This window comes from Hyla sarda, chromosome 6 (assembly GCF_029499605.1).
Source record: "Hyla sarda isolate aHylSar1 chromosome 6, aHylSar1.hap1, whole genome shotgun sequence".
In the NCBI taxonomy this organism is placed as follows: domain Eukaryota; kingdom Metazoa; phylum Chordata; class Amphibia; order Anura; family Hylidae; genus Hyla; species Hyla sarda.
In genome coordinates, this window is record NC_079194.1 from 127,420,709 (window position 1) to 127,428,944 (window position 8,236).

Sequence of the window (8,236 nt, forward strand, 5' to 3'; positions counted from 1 at the left end):
CGCACGCACGCACCCAGCTCACGTGGGTGTGGCGTCTCTTGGTTCTAAGTCTGCTTCTCCACGTCTCACGGTGCCCGTGCGGATTTCTCCTTCAGCCAACTCCTCCCTCTCAGCCGTGGCCTGCTTGGACTCTGGTGCCTCTGGGAATTTTATTTTGGAGTCGTTTGTGAATAAATTCAGCATCCCGGTGACCCGTCTCGTCAAGCCGCTCTACATTTCCGCGGTCAACGGAGTCAGATTGGATTGCACCGTGCGTTACCGCACAGAACCCGTCCTGATGTCTATTGGACCCCACCACGAAAGAATTGAGTTATTCGTCCTCCCCGACTGTACCTCTGAGGTCCTCCTCGGTCTGCCATGGCTCCGGCTTCATTCTCCCACCCTTGATTGGACCACCGGGGAGATCAAGAACTGGGACTCTGCCTGCCATAGGAAGTGCCTCTCCCCCCCTCCCAGTCCCGTCAGGCAAGCCTCTGTGCCTCCTCATGGCTCCCGTCCTTGTGTCTCCCTGCCCCGTGCCAAGCTTCACCCTCTGCCCTCCCTCCCCATTCCAACTCCTGCTGTACTGCCTGCCGTTGAGGAAACCCTCCATTCTTTCCCGATGTCCTCATCCCAGGGGAGGCAGTTACCGGACAAAAAAAAGGGGAGACCTAAGGGGGGGTACTGTTACGCCTAGCGCTCCGGGTCCCCGCTCCTCCCCGGAGCGCTCACGGCGTCTTTCTCCCTGCAGCGCCCCGGTCAGTCCCGCTGACCGGGAGCGCTGCACTGTCATGGCCGTCGGGGATGCGATTCGCACAGCGGGACGCGCCCGCTCGCGAATCGCATCCCAGGTCACTTACCCGTCCCGGTCCCCTGCTGTCATGTGCTGGCGCGCGCGGCTCCGCTCTCTAGGGCGCGCGCGCGCCAGCTCTCTGAGACTTAAAGGGCCAGTGCACCAATGATTGGTGCCTGGCCCAATTAGCTTAATTGGCTCCCACCTGCTCCCAGACTATATCTGCTCACTGCCCCTGCACTCCCTTGCCGGATCTTGTTGCCTTGTGCCAGTGAAAGCGTTTAGTGTGTCCAAAGCCTGTGTTACCTGAACTTCTGCTATCCATCTTGACTACGAACCTTGCCGCCTGCCCCGACCTTCTGCTACGTCTGACCTTGCCTCTGCCTAGTCCTTCTGTCCCACGCCTTCTCAGCAGTCAGCGAGGTAGAGCCATTGCTAGTGGATACGACCTGGTTGCTACTGCCGCAGCAAGACCATCCCGCTTTGCGGCGGGCTCTGGTGAACACCAGTAGCCTCTTAGAACCGGTCCACTAGCACGGTCCACGCCAATCCCTCGCTGACACAGAGGATCCACTACCTGGAAGCCGAATCGTGACAATATATAGTCCATTTTAGTCAGCTTGCATAGAACCAATTCAGTAATGTACGTAATGTATTATGTAGGCTATTCATAAGTAATGCCTAGTTAGGACTGCAACTAAAATGTATATTTCCAGTTCATAATGTCAAATGTTCACCTGTCTAATGTTTTTCTTGTCCACGTGTACAGGGCCCTCTACTGGCCAGAGGGTTCCCCTGAGATATAAATGAAGCCCGTATAGTCACAGAGTTGCTGTATATAAAGGTAACAGTGGTATGTTGTATAAAAGTATGGATAGTGTTCTGGGGAGTAGTAGCTTTTGCCGATAGGCCCCAGCAGCTCAGGCATCGGGTAGAGAGCCTCCGGCAGCCCGATCCGGTTCAAGTGTATTAAACATGTTAAGGATGCAGTTACAAGGTTCCTCAACAAGGAGCATGTATGGACATTTTCACAAACTGCTACATGGACTCCTCATATTCAGACCTGTGAAGGACATTTTACAACAATGCCTCAGGAACTGTTGTCACCTGGACCCAGTGGCCACTTACGGTCTTCACCCTCAAAGACTGGGCACCGAGGACGGCTGTGTTTAAGAGGGGGATTTTTGGTGGCCCAATGTAGGAGTTGTACCCCCGTATCCCTGCTGCCCTGTCTGGCAGCCTCCCTACAGTGACCCCTGGGCCCCCTCTACACCTGTCCCCTCATGCATATATTTTCTGCCATTTGTTATACTGTAAAGTGTATATAAGAGTGTTGTTGCTTTAAGAAATGTTAACATGTGATCAACAGTTGTCATGTGAGTGTAGCCCAGTGAGGTATGAGTGACCATGTGACTGAAGGGTGACTTAAGGGACCCCACCAGAGTCTCCCCTATATAAGCCCAGGGAGGAGTCTCTTCGCTTTCTTTGAGCTATGCTCTTAGTCTTTGCTGAGGTCCAGTGCAGTCAAGTCCTAGAGTCTGTCTGGAGTCCATAGAAGGCCTCAAGTCCGTCCTGCAGCCACAAGCCTTGAAGTCTACAAGTAACCTACAGTCAAAGCTTAGTCAGTCTCAAGTCAGAGTGGCCTGCACTATAATTGTCCAAATCTACTGCAAATCCCAGCAAGCCCTTAAGGTCTCTGAAGTCACTGGTCACCTCCGTGGGCCTGGCTGAATTGTATAGACTTTTCCACCTGTCTAAACTCAGTAAAGCTACTGTTGTCCGGTATTATTGCCCGGTGCCTAGCCCAGGATCCAGCGGTGTACCTTTGGGTGGTATTGAGGATAAACCATGCCCTGGCATCACGAATACAAGGGGTTAATACCATCTGCCCCTAGGGTAATTCCATCTACCCTGCATCACACCCCCTCACCACACATTCTCATTATTGAGCGCAGATTAATTGGGAAAACTTACATTTTACACATTTTAGCACAAGGCTGCAATATAACAAAATGTGAGAAAAAAAAGGTCTAAAAACTTTCCAAATGCACTGTATATTGAAATCTATATATCCATGTATCTTATGAATAGGAAGCAACCATCGATACAAAACACTTTAGTTTTTTAATACTATCAATAGGTCTTATAGGTGTTTTAGAAGGTCAAGAATTATTTATGAAAAACAGAACAAAAAAAGTATTGCTGATAATCTTTATTATTCTGAATCTCTCATCCATAATACCAGGAGTAGCAGGAATAAGCAGGTATCTGGCTCGATATTTATAATATAAAAATTCAATACATACTAGTGACAAGGATATGTCTAATGCAATCCTGCCCACTACATACTAGAATACTACTACTAATTCACTGTGCTGTGTGTACAAGGATATAACTACTATAATACTGCTCCTATGTACAAGAAAATAACTACTATAATACTGCACCTTATGTACAAGAATACAACTATTATAATATTGCTCATAGTGTACAATAATATTACCACTACAATACATTTCTGTGAAAAAATATTTGCCTCTCACTTAGTTTTGCTAATTTGTCACATTTAAACTTTTAAGACTATCTAACTAACTAGTTAAGTAAACACAAATGCAGCTTAAAAATGGTCATTCCATTTATTGAAGGCTTATTTATGCAAAACCTTATCACCTACGTGAAACAGTCATATCTCTGCTAAACCTAATAACTGGTTGTGTTACCTTTGGTAGGAACAACTGCAACCAAACATTTTCAATAACTTACAATAAGTCTTTTACACCACTGTTTAGGAATGTTGTCCCACTTTTTATTTTAATTTGCTTATATTGGAGGGATCAGTAGATATCAGAATGAGCGAGCAGCACGACGGAGGGGTTTGTGAGCCAAATACAGAAGCTAGAAACATAAAAAATACATTTAAAGAATCTTGCATGATCTAGAGAGTGTCATATATAAGCTTTATTTTTTTTCTGTGATACGACAGGCATGCCTTAAAGTCTTGCCACAGCATCTCAATGGGATTCAATTCATAGGGCAGGACACCACTCTCCAGGGATTTGCTCGGCAAACAGTGTAATGGGAGTATTGACCAAAGGGTTAAGCTTTTTGCTTATTTTGTTTTAATCTTCACATTTTTCCTCTATTTGACATTTTGGGGCTTTAGCACTAATTACTGTTAGTGGTACCCCACTACTGTTACCAGCGGGGTGCCACAGGGGTCAGTCTTGGGTCCTGTTCTATTTAATATATTTATTAATGACCTTGTAGAGGGGTTGAATAGTATAGAATCAATCTTTGCAGATGATACTAAACTCTGTAAAGCGGTAAACACAATAGAGGACAGTGCACTGTTACAAAAGGATCTGGATAGGTTGGAGGTTTGGGCTGAGAAGTGGCAGATGTGGTTGAACACAGATAAATGTAAGGTTGTGCACATGGGGAAGAAAAATCTGGGCTGGGATTATGTATTAAATGGGAGCACATTTGGGACAACTGATGTGGAAAAGGTAAAGGTAAATTTAGCTGTAGCGACCAGTGTTGTGCAGCTGCTGCCAAGGCAAATAAAATCATGGGGTGCATCATAGATGCCCATGACATAGATGCCCATGGCAAGGAAATAATTCTATCGCTGTACAAATCACTAGTCAGACCACACATAGAATACTGTGTACTGGGCACCAGTGTACAAGAAAGATATAGTGGAGCTGGAGAGGGTTCAAAGACGGGCAACCAGATTATTCCAGGGAATGGGAGGACTACAGTACCCAGAAAGATGATCAGAATTAGGGTTATTTAGTTAAGAAAAAAGAAGGCTAAGGGGCAACCTAATAACTGTGTATAAATATATCAGGGGGCCGTACAGAGATCTCTCCCATGATCTATTTATACCAAGGACTGTATCTATACGTTACTTATCTATAAGGGGGCATTCTCTACATTTAGAGCAAAGAAGGTTTCTACACCAGCACAGATGGGGGTTCTTTACTGTTAGAGCAGTGAGATTGTGGAATTCTCTGCCTGAGGAGGTGGTCATGGTTAACTCTGTAAAAGAATTTAAAAGGGGTCTGGATGCATTTTTGGAGAATAATAACATTACAGGTTATGGATTCTAGATTTATAGGGACAGAACGTTGATCCAGGGATTTATTCTGACTGCCATATTTGGAGTTGGGAAGGAATTTTAACCTCGAGTAGAAGTTTTTTTTGCCTTCCTCTGGATCAACTCAGTAGGGACTCATTAGGGTTATAGGTTGAACTTGATGGACTCTGGTCTTTTTTCAACCTAATGAACTATGTTACTATGTTACTGGTTTTGGTCTCAAGGTCCAATATTTTTTTTTGTAAACTCTGTTTATAAAATGTTTTCAATTTTATAAGAACAGCAATAAAAGTATGTTTAACTACAATGCACATGTATAACAGATGTGAGTAACGCAGTACCCACACAGTTAAGAAAGTAAAACACACAATAAATGGGTCATAATAGCAAGGTAATAAATGAATTTGATATAGAGATTATATACCAGCTGTACACAGGATATATACCCCATATAAGTGTTTACAGCTACATGAAGGAACTCACAGGTCACGTCTTTTCTGATCAGCGTCTTCCTCTTTCCTTTTCTTCCCCGTCTGACTCAGACCGCCATGATGTCTTCTTCCAGCTAAAACTTCATCTCTCTTCATCTACAGAACAAACATCTTAGACCCTGCATTTTCCAGTGCTCTCCTTAACACTACACAATCTCCTCATCTATAGGCCTGTAATAATGCCCCCCTTGGTGTCCCATTCAGTAAAAGAGCATGGTGCCCAACAGTCCCCAACCATGGTGCCTCCAGCTGTTGCAAAACTACAGTGCCCAGGTGACCTCTGGCTTTCTGGGCATGCTGGGAGTCATAGTTTTGCACCCTGGTTGGGAAACACTGATGTAGGTAGTTAGGTAGCCAGGTACATAGCTAGTAGGGCTGCATGATATGGGGAAACTGTGCGATTGCGATTATGGATCTAAATATTGCAATTTCAATATTATAAACAAATAGTGAAATCCTCCCATTTCATGTCCAATCTCCCCCCCCCCATTTTACATCTATTCCCCCATTTTATATGCACCACTCATTTCACATCTTCCCCGTTTCATTTCTATCCCCCCTAATCACATTCTCCCCATTTCATTTCTATCCCCCCATGTCACATTCTCCCCTTCCCATCCCTACCCTGTCTCATCTTCCCCCATGTGACATTCTCCCCCCATGTTAACACCCCCATCCCAGTAGACAGGTAGTACCCCCAAATTAGATCCCCAGTAGGCAGGTAGTACCACCAGTTTGACCCCCTACTCCCCAGTAGGCAGGTAGTACCCCCAGATTGACCCCCTCCCCCCAGTAGGCAGGTAGTACCCCCAGATGGACCCCCTCCTCCCCAGTAGGCAGGTAGTACCCCCAGAGTGACCCCCTCCCCCCAGTAGGCAGGTAGTTCCCCCAGATTGACCCCCAGTAGGCAGGTAGTACCCCCAGATTACCCCTCCCCCAGGAGGCATGAAGCACCCCCAGATTAACCCCCTTCCCCCAGTAGGCAGGTAGTAACCCAGATCAACCCCCTCCCCCAGTAGGCAGTACCCCCAGAAGAGGGGGTTAATCTGGGGGTACTACCTTCCTACTGGGGGGAAGAGGGGGTTAATCTGGGGGTACTACCTGCCTACTGGGGGGGCAGATTAACCCCCTCTCCCCTCAGTAGGAAGGCAGTACCCCCAGATTAACCCCCTGCCCCCTGTAGGCAGTACCCCCAGAAGAGGGGGTTAATCTGGGGGTACTACCTTCCTACAGGGGGGAAGAGGGGGTTAATCTGGGGGTACTACCTGCCTACTGGGGGGCCCCAGATTAACCCCCTCTCCCCCCCCAGTGGGAAGGTAGTACCCCCAGATTAACCCCCTCCCCCAGTAGGCAGTACCCCCAGAAGAGGGGGTAAATCTGGGGGTACTCCCTCCCTACTCGGGGGAAGAGGGGGTTAATCTGGGGGTACTACCTGCCTACTGGGGGGGGGGGCCCAGATTAACCCCCTCTCCCCCCAGTAGGAAGGTAGTACCCCCAGATTAACCCTCTCCCCCCAGACCCAGTAGGCAGGTAGATAGTAGTACTAGTACTCCTAGAAATTGAGTGCAGAACCTTCACATTCACTCACCGTCAGAGAAGTTGCCGCGCGTCAGCAGTTCACGCACCGTCATGTCACGCTCTAGGGCTGGCGTCAGGATGCCGGCCCCTGAATTCTGGGACTCAGCATGACGTCACGTGACATGGTGATCCGCGCGCACATAGGAGGCCCGGGCCGATGGACGGTGAGCTGGAGTGGGGCACAAAAAGGAGCCAGAGGCAGCGGCTTCAGTCTCTGCCTGCCTCTCCAGGCAGGCTCTCGCACTGCTGGCCCGGCAGGCCGACAGGGTGAGCTGCCAGCCGAACGGGATAGTGCAAGAGGACAGGCAAACACCGGCTTGCAACGGGCCTGCACCCATGCACACCAACAACACGACCATTAAGCTGACACACAAACAAATAATTTCTTCGCATTGCACTCTCTGTGTTTTTCTGTGTCCAGTCTGACCTCCAAGAAAGTTTTAAGTTTTGCTACCGCATTGGCTATGACCGGCATGGTAGTCTTTATCCAGTCAAGCATAATTATGCGCGTGACCACCAGGAAAATAACTAGGAGGAATTTTGGGATGAATCGCAGACCCAGCTCCTCTGCAACAGAAAGATCAACAGACTGGAAAAGAAGTGCCTGAGGAGTCAATGGAACCCGAACAGTCCAACACCTAGCAATATAGTCTACAATGTCCCCCCAAAAGCTCTGCGACTGTGAACAGGACAAAATGCCATAATAAAAATCTGTGTCTGGAGTATTGCATTTCGGACAGACAGTAAGTCTGTCCGGGAATGCAGAGGTAGCCGGGATATTAAAGCCCAAGTTACCAAAGTGCATTAGCTTAAAAAATGTTCTGCACCAGCGCTCATTGATGACATTAGCCCTTTTGACCAACCCTCCAATATTGCATACTTAAGGATCCTGAAGAATCGATTTCCATTTACCGAAATGTGTATGTTTTAAGATCTTTAAAAGACGGTCATTAAAGCATCTATACAAAGCTGAAATAAACGCCTTCCTAGTTTGTGGACCTACCATGTCTGCAAAAGAGGAGAAAGTCAATTTGGAGGACTGGTTCCTGAGCCGGGAAGTACAAAAAGAGAGAAGTTGAGACACGGAGAAAATGAGAAGTTAGTTAAAATTTCCTGTGGGCGGAGCCACCGTCTTTCCTAGGCATGCATTTGTATGCATTTCATGCTGGGGATTGCCCTTAGCAATGGACCACAATCGCAGGATCTTCTTCCCCAGCATAAATACACAACTGCATTTGGGGTTGAGCGTTTCCTGCCATTTGAAACCACGTTTTTTTTTCTTGTTGTTCAAATCTT